The sequence below is a fragment of the Squalius cephalus genome (assembly GCF_949319135.1).
Source record: "Squalius cephalus genome assembly, chromosome: 9".
Lineage (NCBI taxonomy): Eukaryota > Metazoa > Chordata > Actinopteri > Cypriniformes > Leuciscidae > Squalius > Squalius cephalus.
In genome coordinates, this window is record NC_137130.1 from 29,279,544 (window position 1) to 29,292,947 (window position 13,404).

The 13,404-nt window shown below is 37.1% G+C and overlaps 1 pseudogene across 1 annotated transcript in view; it reads left to right on the forward strand.

Moving 5' to 3' along the window:
* The window catches only part of LOC307164513 (interferon-induced very large GTPase 1-like), a 30,721-nt pseudogene extending 23,508 nt beyond the window's left edge, over positions 1-7,213 (forward strand). Inside the window, exon 7 of the transcript XR_013824081.1 lies at positions 811-7,213. The product of XR_013824081.1 is annotated as an interferon-induced very large GTPase 1-like (transcript). The remainder of the gene's footprint in view (positions 1-810) is intronic.
* The last annotated feature ends 6,191 nt before the right edge of the window (positions 7,214-13,404 follow it).

Here is a 13,404-nt window from a genome sequence, read left to right on the forward strand (position 1 = left end):
GGCGGGTCTAGGCTCAAACTGAAGTGTCACTCAACAGTCGTGGGAGGGGCCTGCTCAATTCTACGTCACATTGCGCCGAATCTGAGAACAGCTCATTCTGAGACAGTTTTTATGATTTATTGAGATTGTAAAAAAACCACTGGGTGGATTTTTATCATTCTAGGGTGGTTTTGCTCACACACTGCCAACACACATTTATGTTCAAACACCATGTAAAAGTGAATTTTGCATAATAGGTGCCCTTTAAGTGCAGAAGCGCGTTTACACTTGTCTTTTCAATGTGTATGTGGACAACATCCGGATACAGGTCGCATGTTAATGCCAAGTGTAAACGCAGCCTTGTGCGTTGTCTTTTATCTTCAGTTGATTTCACAGGCTGTGGTTGGAAGTCGTAGTTGTTCTCTTTCCTTCATTACTTCTTGTTAACAGCAGGTATTCATCATCAATGACACTTAGTGTCTGAAATAGCTCACATTTTCATTCACTCGTCAAGTGGACCATAGTAAACTAATGTAGGGAATATTGGTTAAAGGGTTTAACATGGAGATTATAATGTAGGGTTTATAATGTAAAATTATTATTTTTTGTACACAGTTACAGTTTTTTTTATGTTATTTTACTTTAGACATGTAAATTCACCAAAGTGTATTTTTGTAATTTTATAATGATTTTATAAATATTTTCTGTATTTCAAAAATAATAAATGGCAAAACTACTGTAAAATAAAAAATAAAATTTGCAGTGTACTTTTCAATTAATTCTCTGCAACATGTTTAGCACATGAATAACATTACACCTTTTATTTTACAGAGACCTGTTGGAGAGCATACAACAGAATGTGAGGGAACAGATGAGCATATAGAAAATATTACAAGGGCAAAAACACTCTTTCACAGATTTCATCTTGACAAGCATCACTATAAACTGACACCTGCATGTGTTCTTCAGTTAACTGCACATTCATTACTGTCCCACGGGTCTTGTGCTGAAGAGAACCTGATTCAGACTTTCATTCAAAAGCTTTTGATGATGGACTACCGAGCAAGACACATTAATGTTGAGGAGACAAATGATGAAGGTCACACTCAACAAGGCAGCAATTATTCATTTATACCTGAAGGAGATTATGCCTTAAGTGATAAAATGTTTTTTGAATTAATGTCTAATAGAGAAACAAGTAAACCTGACCCTGTTCACCCGATGGATGTTCAGATGGCTGTGTTTCATTGTGCTGATGGTTTCCTGAAGCAGCTGATGGTGACTAAATTGTCCCAGTGTCAGTACGCTCTGCCTCTGCTTGTTCCTGATCCATTCACACAACAGATTGAGTTTCCTCTCTGGACATTCAGACAAATCAACAAGAGCTGGAGGATAAGAAGCATCTACAATGAAACCATCAGTCGAATCCACCCGATCTACAAGGCACAAACTCCAATGGTGGCTTTTTTCAGGTTAGGCTATGTGTCTTCATCCAAGTCTCAGCTGATGAACAGCCTGATCAATGAGAAACACAGCACGTTCTTCCACAGGAACTGCCCAGGCAGCAGCAGAACCAGAGTCCTGATGGATGGAGTGGTGGAGATCGCCTGGTTCTGCCCCTCTGGAACATATGATGATAAATTCACTAAATGTGTTGCATTCTGTAATCTACATGGTGATGCAGGAGACCATGAGAAACAGCTGCAGATCCTCACTGAAATGGCCTCAGTCAATGTTGTTCTTCTATCACAACTGGACCAGAATGACAGAAGTTCAGCAAAGATCCAGAACCTGTACAAGGACTCAAAGCCACTAATTTTAATTTTAGCAGAGAATGATTCAGCATGCACTGAGACACGGAAAGGGAAATTCAAAATCGGTTTGAAAAACAGAAATCAGTCAGAGGTATCTGAAGAACTCAGAAGAGCTATAACTGACTGTCTTTCAGAATCAACTTCCACTTTCAGACTTGAAGATGTGTCCAAACACTCAGACATCAGAGTAGATGAGGAAGACGATGATGACTGCAGGAGAGGAAGAGAAGCAGCACAGCAGATGATGAGTTTACTGGAGAAGAAAGATCTGAGAGAAATCAAAGAATCATTTCTGCCTCATCAGGGGGAACTGTGGCATCAGTGGAGTCAGAAGAACAAAGAACTACATCGACCTCAAGGAGATGAACTAGAAATAGAAATAAGTAAAAAACAAACAGAAATGAAGAAAATCCGTCAACAGCAGCATGAATCAGACATCAGTCAGTTTATGCAGTTCTTTATTAAAGAAATGAACTCAGATGCTGCAAATAATATATATTTTATTAAATGGCTTGGAATTCTCATGGATGAATATGTCTCAGCTGACCTTTATGCTCTACATCATAAGTATAATGAAAAATGGTCAGCAGTCGTAAAAATGAAAGAGAATCATCATGAACAACTGACAGTTGAACAAACTGAACTTGAGAGAATAACTGAGGATCTTCAAGCTGCAGCCTTTGGTTTGGAGCACATCATCAGGGAGATCGGTCAGATCTATGAATCCTGTTCATCTGTGAAGAAGAACAAGAAAGATCTGGAGTTTCATTTCTCTTCACTCCCGAGTCTTGCAGCAGAGATGATGATCTCTGGACTTCCACTGGAGCTGATGGATGGAGATGCTGCTCAGGTTCCTGTGATCTGGATCTCTGCTGTTCTAGATGAACTTATCAACATACTGGGAGACCAGAGAGTCTTTGTGCTGTCAGTTTTAGGGATTCAGAGCTCTGGGAAATCCACTATGCTGAATACCATGTTTGGACTTCAGTTTGCCGTCAGTGCTGGCAGGTGCACCAGAGGAGCTTTCATGCAGCTGGTCAAAGTGTCAGACGAGATGATAACACAGATGAAGTTTGACTATATTCTGGTTGTTGATACTGAGGGTCTATGTGCTCTAGAACTGACTGGAAGGTCAACTAGACATCATGACAATGAATTGGCCACATTTGTTGTTGGTCTTGCAAATCTGACATTGATCAACATCTTTGGAGAAAACCCATCTGAGATGCAAGACATTCTTCAGATTGTTGTTCAGGCCTTCCTGAGGATGAAAAAGGTCAGACTGAATCCCAGCTGTGTGTTTGTGCATCAGAACGTTTCAGACATCACAGCTGGAGAGAAAAACATGGAGGTAAGGAGACGACTGCAGGAGAAACTGGATGAGATGACAAAACTCGCTGCTAAAGAGGAAGTCTATGATGCAGAATGTTTCAGTGATGTCATTGCAGATGATGTACAGAATGATGTGAAGTATTTTGCTCAGCTCTGGGAGGGCAGCCCACCTATGGCACCACCAAACCCAAAGTACTGTGAGAATATTCAAGAACTAAAGAAAACAATTATGTCTCATGCCTCAAAATCACATGGAATAAGGCTGGCAGACTTAAAAGGTTGTATTAAAGATCTCTGGGAAGCTTTACTATAACGAACGATTTGTTTTCAGCTTTCAAAATTCTCTGGAGATTGCAGTAAGAAACTGGAGACCCAATACAGCAAGTGGTCCTGGAGTCTTCGCAGTGCCATGATGGAAACTGAGAACAAACTACACAACACAATAGAAAATGAAACCATTCATGAGCTTGAAGAAACTGATCTTCAAAGAGAACTGAAAGAGACAAGTGATGAAGTGACAAAATCAATCTCAGAATTCTTTGAGAAAGATGCAGATGTAAATATACTAATACAGTGGAAAAGTTCTTTTGAGATAAAAATCCAAGAGCTTCAAGAGACCATTATTAGAGATACAAAAAGGAAATTAAATGGGATTCTTCAGCAACGAGACCTGAAGAAGGTGATTGATGCTCAGAGGACCCATCATAAAAACACTCTCTATGAAAAGAGCAAAGGACTTGCCTTAAAACTCAAAGACAAAGCAAATGATGAAGAAACACTGAAGAAAGAGTTTGATATATTTTGGAAACGGTGTGTGACGACGATCATCAGAGTCAATCCTCCAATCAGAGACATTGACATACTGAGAGATGTGAAAACTCTCCTCAGTGACATCTATGAAAGTGCTCCTGTAGGGGAGAGCAGTGAGAGCAGGGATGTTTTTTCTGTACCTAAGTATTCAGACTATGTACAGTTAAAGAAATCCAGTGGATTTATAGGACATATAAAAAATGACAAAGCAGTTAAAGAGAATTTTGGTTACATTTTATCTCAAGAGGATGAAGCCCAAATAAGAGCATTAGTCACAGATGTTGCTCAGCAAATAGACAAGAGGATCATTAAACATCGCAAAAATGGGTTACAATATCAGTTGCATTCAACAACTCATAGATTATATCAAGGAAAGAGAAAGACAACATCAGGAGGGACGAGTGCAATATGTGTTCAAGAATGAATTCTTCATCGATTTAGTTTACTCAATATTTAAGAGAGCAAACAAGACATTCATTCAACAACACAGAATGTTCAGGGAAGACAATGATCCTGTTCTCTATTTGGAGAAGAAGAAAGAAGAGTACTATAGTATTTTCCAGAAACACCTGCATGGAGCAACATCAGCTGCCATTTTTGGTGAGATCATCTGTCAGGGACTTAAAGAGCCCATTGAGCAGAGTGTCTACAAGAAGACTGCCAAATATCTGGCAGATGAAATGAGAACAAACTGTGAATCACTGAATGGAAACAGATCAAATCTGGAAAAACACATCCTGAAGTTTCTGGCAGAAAATGAGAATTTTTCTGCATACATGGACTACATTAATTATCCCAAACAACACTTAATTAATTTCATCACAGATGAAGTCAATTGGTACATCATTGATAAGTTCACTGTCAGTGTTTTACCCAAGGTGAAGGAGAACATTGAACTCATGCTGCAGTTTATCAATGGAGCAGCACAAGAATCTACTAAACAAGTTAAAATGAACAGTGGAGATGTTGATTTGTGGTTGAAGAGTTTCACACAGGAGTTTTCAGGTGTGCTGATCTTCTCTGAAAAAGACCTCAGTGGAGTGATACTCGATGGTGTTGATGATTTCAGCCTCCTAGAAGATGTGATAAGAAAGGAACTTCCTTATGTGTTGTCAGACGTCAGCGGTATATTCAATGCTAAAACATTTGTTGAAAAACTGGACCTCAAGTTCAGACCAGATGAGATTCTGATTGATCACTTCAGTCAGGGCTGTTGGGCTCAGTGTCCGTTCTGTAAAGCCACCTGCACCAACACCATTGAAAACCATGATGGAGATCACAGTGTTCCTTTCCACAGAGTGACTGGAATTATTGGAATGCATTTTGATGGAGCACAAAATCTTTGTACAGATATTTGCTCTACTGTAGTGAAAAGTAAAAGGTCTTTTAAATCATCAAACACGTGGTTTCCATTTAAACAATACAGAAATGCAGGAGAAGTTTATGCCAATTGGAGCTTTACAACACACTCTTTTAGGTGGCTGTACTGGAAGTGGTTTGTCTGCAAATTCCAGAAACATCTGGAAATGTACTACAAGAAGTCATTTAAAGGGAATGGTAGGATCCCAAAATTGTGGAGATTATATTCAAAAGTGGACGCAATCAATAGTTTAAAATACTACACTTCTTCTTAATCTTTAAGATGTGTGTTAGAAATACCCCTTTAGAAAACTTCCGAAAACCTTATCAGATAAGATAACAGGCAGAAGGAATAGAACTGTAAGGATGTCTCAACAGTTTGATGATGAAAATTACTTTTTTTCAGTGTAGCAGTGACAAAGGTCAAGAAGCACCTTGAATTTGATTAAGTTAGAAAAACTAATTGAACAATAGAGCATTCTGAACGCAAACGCAAAAGTTTAATGCCCATAATGTAAAGATGTTTCTAATTGAAGAAATAGATAGTGTCCATGCTAATAAAGCCCAGGGCACCATGAGAATCATTATGAGAAAAACAAAGAGGAAATTAAATTAGATTATTCATCCGTGAGACCTGAAGAAAGAGGCAGATGCTCAGAAGACACATCATTTAAAGAACAAAGAACTTTAAACTCAAAGACTATGAACGTGTTCTTGTATGGGAGAGCAGAGGGCTTTCATAGAAAGTATTTGTAAGGGCTGTTTTGTTCCATTTAAAATTATTTAGATTATGTCGTTAAAGAAATCCAGTATATGTACAAGACATTTAAAAATGCAATCAAATCCACTCTCTAAAGAGGATAAACTGCAAAGGAGAACTTTTTAAACAGATGTTGCTCATTAAACAGAAAAATTATAATTTAATTTAACATTGCAAAAATGGACTACAACATATGCATTTAAATACTTAAGGCTTAACGTCTAATGTGTAAAGGCAAACAATTGAGGATTTAGTACTTGTACAAGAGTTCACTGCATATTGTTGAAAAATATCTATTGTAGTGTAACTAAAATAATTGTGGCTGTTCAAATTTATACCCCAGTATATCATTGCATGATGACACAATGATACTCCAGCATATTTCATGACGATAAAATTCCCATTGCCTTTAGTCAGACTACTGAAAAGCAGAGGGCTTACACTCCGTGTTGGTACCTGATGCTAAAGGGTTCTTGGTGTCTATATAGTAATGAACAGAATTCTTGAACATGTAGCAGTATTGGACATGATAACAGATTGCTAAAAAACAAGATTTACTAGGATACCAGCCAGGCATTTTGACATAATTTTGTGTGAGACAACAATGGGCCGGGGCAGTAGGGGGGCGTTAGGGTTAGGGGGCGTTCGGTACGCAATGAGAGTACTGCGGGTGGTGAATTGACGTTTTTCAGTTCAGTTTGAATATTGTTACACCCCTATTAAATACATTTTTTGTCACCTAGAGTGAAATTTAGTTTACTGTTATTTACTTGCATTGTTGAGGGTTGCAGTTAGTGCTAAATAATGTTCTAGATCATAAAATTGTCTGCTTTAAATTATTTAAATTATTCTTATAAATTATTATTGTGTTTCACACTTGGGACAGTTACTAATTTTTGTGACTAATTGTTCACCAGATGTAACAAGAGAGCTTCCCCCTAGCTCTACAACCTTCCATGCCATTCAATCTACCTGTCTTATTAGAATGTGTATTTAGCTGTTCATTTCTCTTCAGTTTAGTGCTCAAACAAACATTGCAGATTTGTAAATAACGACCTTACTCAGTTTCCCTTTTTCCTAAGTGTTGTTACTTTTTTTACCTTTTTTTTTATTTGTATGGTTTTGTCTATGTTCAAATAAAGAATTGTCTTTGATGCCACATCTGAGTCCAGTTTGGTATCTGCACTTATAGGCTCCATCCAGTTTTTCAATTCTGATGAAACATTGTGTCGGCAACTCCCTCAATAACAAAAACACAAAAACCTTATTCAAAGATTTTCAAAATAGTTTTTCTTTTCCTTATTGGAAGTTGTAGTTTACCGATTTGAGGGAGGTTCTTATTGGGGTATTAACAGAGGGGAAAGATAATTTCATAAAATCAGTGCTGTTGATTTGATGTTCCATGCAGAAAAATCCAATAAATAAATTTGAAATAAAGATATTCAATATAAAAAGATGAACAATGACATGGCACACAAACACTTACTCTGGAATAAACAATTAAGCAGTTTATATATAAAAATAATAATAATAATAATAATTGTATATATATATATATATATATATATATATATATATTGTAAATTAACATTTGGATGTTACTCTTAAAATAAATGATATTTCATGACAAAATGTACTATTAAGTTTGTAATTTATCAGTGGAACAATCCCTGAATGATCTTCCTCTGAGTCATCAGTGATTGCAGAAGTGAAAACACAGGCTGACAGTGCTGGAAGCAACCCAACCTACAATTTTTATTTGTTCAGAGAACATTTTCCAAACGTTCGGTTTTGGTAATGGAAATGTTAAAATGTCAATTTTTTTTTTTTTTTTTTTTTTTTTTTTTAAGGTTGGTGTAATCTTGGTCCACTGAAGGCATGAACATGAAACAAGAACATGAACATGAACATGAACATGAACATGAACATGGCGCTTACCAAGAGTGGTGACACGAAACAATACTTGACAAAGTAACAAGGCAAACATGAGGGCTTAAATATACAAGGACTAATGACAAGATAAGGGACTGATGATCAGACAATAAACCAATGACAACATGACACATTCACATGGGGAACACATGGCAGGATCACATGAGGGCAAGGGAATCACATGACAAGACATAAGACATGAAACATGAACCAAAACAAGACATGACAGTTTGGCTGCATCCGAAAACTGATAAATGCTGCCTTCGAAGGACACATTTTAAGGTCGGAAGACATCAAGTCAAGGCACGTTCAAATGCAATGCTAGTTTCACTTCCTGTCTCCTGAGATACCTTCATCTGATTGATTTTTGAAGGCAGCATAGATGTATCCTTTGCTGCATTTGATATCCCACAGTCCTGTCCTTTCCATTCTGTGACAGTTGGGCTAGAAAATTAAAGATGGCTGGTCGTCAGTTTGTGTGTATAAATGTACATTTTTAATCAATGTTTTTCACTTATGATGTCATTTCTAGCGAGAAGTTACTATTGTAGTCATTAAATATTCACTTAGTATTCACCAGAGCTCTCTCTATTTTGCTGTAAGGCAAGGCAAGGCAAGGCAAGTTTATTTATATAGCACATTTCATACACAATGGCAATTCAAAGTGCTTTACATAGAAGAAATTAAAATAATAAAAGAAATAAGAATAATTAAAATCAGTAGATCATTAAACCATAACACTGCCTCAGAAGTCTGTCCGAAATCAGTTTTGTGAGGAACTTTCGTGCGCAAACACTGCCTGCAAAGTCATTGCCTGATAGGGCAGCGAAGTAAGCTGCCTAAGTTTACAGATGCAGCCTTAGTATGATCCTGAAACATTCTTTCAACTTAATTTTTACTAACAACATAAAAATTTACAGTTTAATGTTATGTTAATAGAACGGAATTTAAAGGTTAGTATAATGTTCCCGAAACATTCAAACACCTGCTGTTATCAAGCAGAATTTCTTTCTTTCTTTCTTTCTCAATTTCAGAATTTCAACAGCAGGTTTCTTATATTCCAACCAACATGATTTTGAGACAAATGCTCAGACTTCTGTGAGCAAGGGTGACTTTTCAAAAGTAAACCAATGAACTAACTAAACATTTGAGTAAAGCTCAAAGCATTACAGTCCTCAATTAATCTCATAATAACTAACCTTTATTTGCTCTAAACAGTTCAACAGGGGCTGACCAGGAAGTCAGGAAGTCCCTTTTTGGCTTTAAAAAGGTCCACAAACTGTGGACTGTGTCGATCAAGGTTCTCTTCAAATTCTTGCTTTAGGTTTTTTGCTAAGAACATCCAAAATGATAATTCTCTGATCGCTTACAAATTACTTTCTTTCACTCTCTACATTTGTGTTCTGCAAAAGAACTCATTTTGTGGGTGAACAAAAAAACTAATTATAATAATAATAAAAAGACTCTTTGCACTATCTACCCTCTCTGGCCTCCTCCCTTTCTGATGGGAGGGGGGAGAAGGGAGAAGGGTGCGAACCAAATGCCCAGACAGGTATGTGGAAGTGGGTGGCCCAGGCAGGGCTAACATCTGGTTCGTAGAATAAATGTGTAGGGGTTGATCTCAAAGAAGTAAAACAATTACCTACCCGTCTCAAACCTAATGGCAGCAATCCTAATAGTTCAAAACATAACCCTAAACCTAACCCTAAATTAAGGTAAATACGAACCCACCCTAAACCTACCCATGTCAAACCAAATGGCAACAAAACTAATGGCTTCAAACCTAGTCTAAATAACCAGCCAATTTAACAAACTAGGATGACCCACCCTTACCTACCCGTTTCAAACTTAAGGGCAACAACTCTAATGACTCTAAACCCAGCGTGAATAAACCGAATTAAGCTAAGTCAATAAACCAAGGTGAATACACACCCACCCTTAACCTACCCTTTTCAAAGCTAATGGCGACAAAACTAATGGCTGCAAACCCAGTCTGAATCCTAACCTGGTCAGGAGCAGGTTTTCTTCGGTAAACCCAGAGTTTTTCTTATATAGTAAATGCATCTTGATTTAAGAATTTTTTTATATTTTGACTGGAAACAACAAGGCAAAAAGGCTAAGTAAGAAAAGCATTTTTTTGCAGTGCAGTACATTCATTCATTGCACATTTTTATATAACATCGGAGATGCAGAGCACATTAGTAAGGCCACTGTATCAGAGCGGGAAGGAAAGTGTGCCTCGTTCTCATACTCTTTCTGTGAGTTTTTGTGTTGTTTCCTCGACACAAACCCGTATGAGCATCGAAGAGGAGATTCACAGGATTGTCAGTGGTGGAGAAATCGGTTTAAATGAGGATAATCCAATAAATGACATTCACTTGATAACATCATGTTGTGACCTCTGGAAGTAATAATTAGAATTTCCTTTAGGATTTCCAGTGTGGTTTGATGTATTGATGACACTCATATTCCCATCATTGCTCCTGCCGAAAATTAAATAGATTACTGTATGGAATGGGAGAATGCCAGATGGAAGGGTAGAGATAATGCCTTAACCAACACCACAACTGTTAAATACACACTAATTATTCACAATTTATTTGGTCATCTTTATTTCCTTCAAATACAAAAGCAACAGTAATTATTTTTCCTGTCGGATTTTCTATTCTTCCACTATTGTGTATCTCCTCTTCATCTATCAGTGGTGGTGCAGGTCCTCTGCCCTCTTGCTGTTGGCGGAGGAGAACTCAAATGTTAATTTCATTAGCCTAATTAAAAATTGTAACAGGTTGGATTAGAGAACATTTAATTATGTGAAAAGAGCATTATACAACATGGAAACAGCTGCGGCACATTGAAATAGACACTGAATTATATTTATTTAATATGTTAAATGTTTGTAAAGTCATGTAGCCTACAGCCATGAACCTTTTATGCTTAAAGATGTATCTGATTGAATTATGGTTTTAATGGTAATTTTTAGTTGCTGTCACGTTCTTTTTTTTTCTCTTTTTTTTTGCCTGTGGTATACCATGAAAATGAGTATTAGTTCAATAACTTACCTTTCTGTCAGTTTTCACCTGATAATATAACAGTGATTAAGAATTATACTTGTGTATTGACTCGGAAGTATGCAGACCTCTTTTTGTCGGGTTCTGTTGCATTGGTGAATCGTAATATCTGAGCTCCATTGATCATGGCTTTTCACAGGTATGGTGCACGCGCTTAACTCAGAGTCAACCTACTCTAAGTCGATTAAACTAACTCAATTCAGCTGTTCTGAAACCGAAAACTCAGAGTTTCCCATCTTAGGATAAATCAACTCAGAGTTCAAGTTTTAACTCAGAGTTGGATGAACCTCCTTATTAAAAAAGGCCCCTGGTCCTGAATGCAAGGCTTGCTTGTGCTAGATTCATATCTGGAATAATGGGCTTTTGATGTCCTATTTTCATCACCAAAAGGAGCTTCCGTAGCCTTTCACCTCCTCATTCTTTGATATCTAACACAAATGTTAAATGTAACTTTAAATGTAAAATCAACAAACAACAAAACAAAAGGAGCATATAAGCATAATAAAAACAGCAAGGTAAATTGTCCCAGGCTCTCGGCCCAGCCCTGGTTCATACCACAGTAACTTTTATAAAACTTTAATGCATTAGCTCATTCATGAACATGATTTTTGCCTGAGTCCCATCAGTTTGCTTTGCATCGGATGTGGAGGTGAAGACGTCAACTCCTGATTCCACGCTCTTTCACGGCGTCATCAAGCTACGCCTTTGTTACTGTTTTGAATAAATGACCTCTAGCGCCAAAACATACATACTGTGCCTTTAATTTTAAATGACTGATTAAAGCAGTCCTGTGGTTCCACAGCAATTTGAGCTACTGTGTCGTTCAGACACGCCTACATCAAGAATCAGCATATGAGTCTCAACAATGGTGATAATCAACAAAAAGTTTCATTACACAATGCATGCTTGGGTGCCAGAATAGTACAAAACATAAATAAATAATGCAGCTGAATGTTCTTACTATTTTTTATTTGCTCTTATTTTTGCTGTTGTTTTGTTGTGATTTTTTGTAGCCAGAGTTAAAAAATGTGTCACCATTGCTGCATACTGATTGCTGATGTCTGTGTGTGTCTAAATTATGACCTAATTCAAAACTTTTTTGTGCATGATGTGTTTATGTGATGATTATGTCATCATCAATACACAATAATCATCATCTGATCATAATTTATCTGTTTTCTTTCCCCCACAATGAATGTGCTTTACTCAGTTACAGCATCCAGAGAAAAACTAATAAGAATGTTCTGTTCTTTTTTCTCTTTCCTTCAGTGATTCTGCTTGTTAACAGCAGGTATCATCACTAATGGTCAATCTTATCTTAATTAATCCCTTAAATAACATATTAACTGCAACATTGCTTCAGTGTTAGTTTTTAACACTCTGAGTTGACCCCTATAGACACCGAGGAGTGTTAACATTTAGGATTTTGCTGTGTACAAAATAGAATTGTATTGGTTGTTGTTGGTTTTTTTACTTACTTTCTTTCTTTTTCGATAGTATAAGTAATGTGTATTTGTTTAACCTGAAAAATGTGTCAACAATAACTGTATCTAGATGAATTTGCTTTTTTCTCTCTCCCAACACTAGCTCCAGTGAGGTAGTGACTGGGACCAATTTTTGGAGGGGTTAAATACAGAAATGTAAATTTTGAAAATGTAAATGTAAATTTTTATAAAATCACACCTTAAAGCTGCAGTCCGTAGTTTTTCCTCTTTGTCACCATCTCTGTTCGAAATCTGCAATTGCAGTTATTTGCGGAATTATCAACTTTATGTGGGTTGTGCCTCGACACGGCACAGCGCGGACGAATCCAATGTTTTGAGGAGAATGTGCGGCTGTCAGTCACCGCGCCCGTGTGGATCCTGTCATTCACAATCATAGATTCTACTTTTTGGAAGTATGACCAACATAAGAATTTTCCCTGGAAAATGTCATCTGAACAAGTAACTAACATCCACTTTTGTTCTGACCAACTAAGGGGAAAAAAGCATTGCAGTAAATCAAGGCTGATTAAATCTAACGATCGCTTATATCACGTCAAACCGTGCAAATTATACTTTGTTCTCAAATTGTTAATGTTAACATCATCAGCATTGTGTGACTACATTTAATGTGTATTAGGGCTACCTGTAGCTCAGTTTCCATTTCTGTGCAGTAATTTCTAATTGTCATTCCAACAAATTAATGTCACCTGTCCAGCATAAAAAAAAGCCGTCTTTGCGTCCGTTCTAAACCCCTTCAAAACACGGAGTTCACGCCATCTTTCAAAAGCCCTTCTGATATTTATCCTTGTTTTCGCATTGGGCCGGTTGCAGTCTCTTTTTTTCTGTAGCCACTCCGAAGTCTT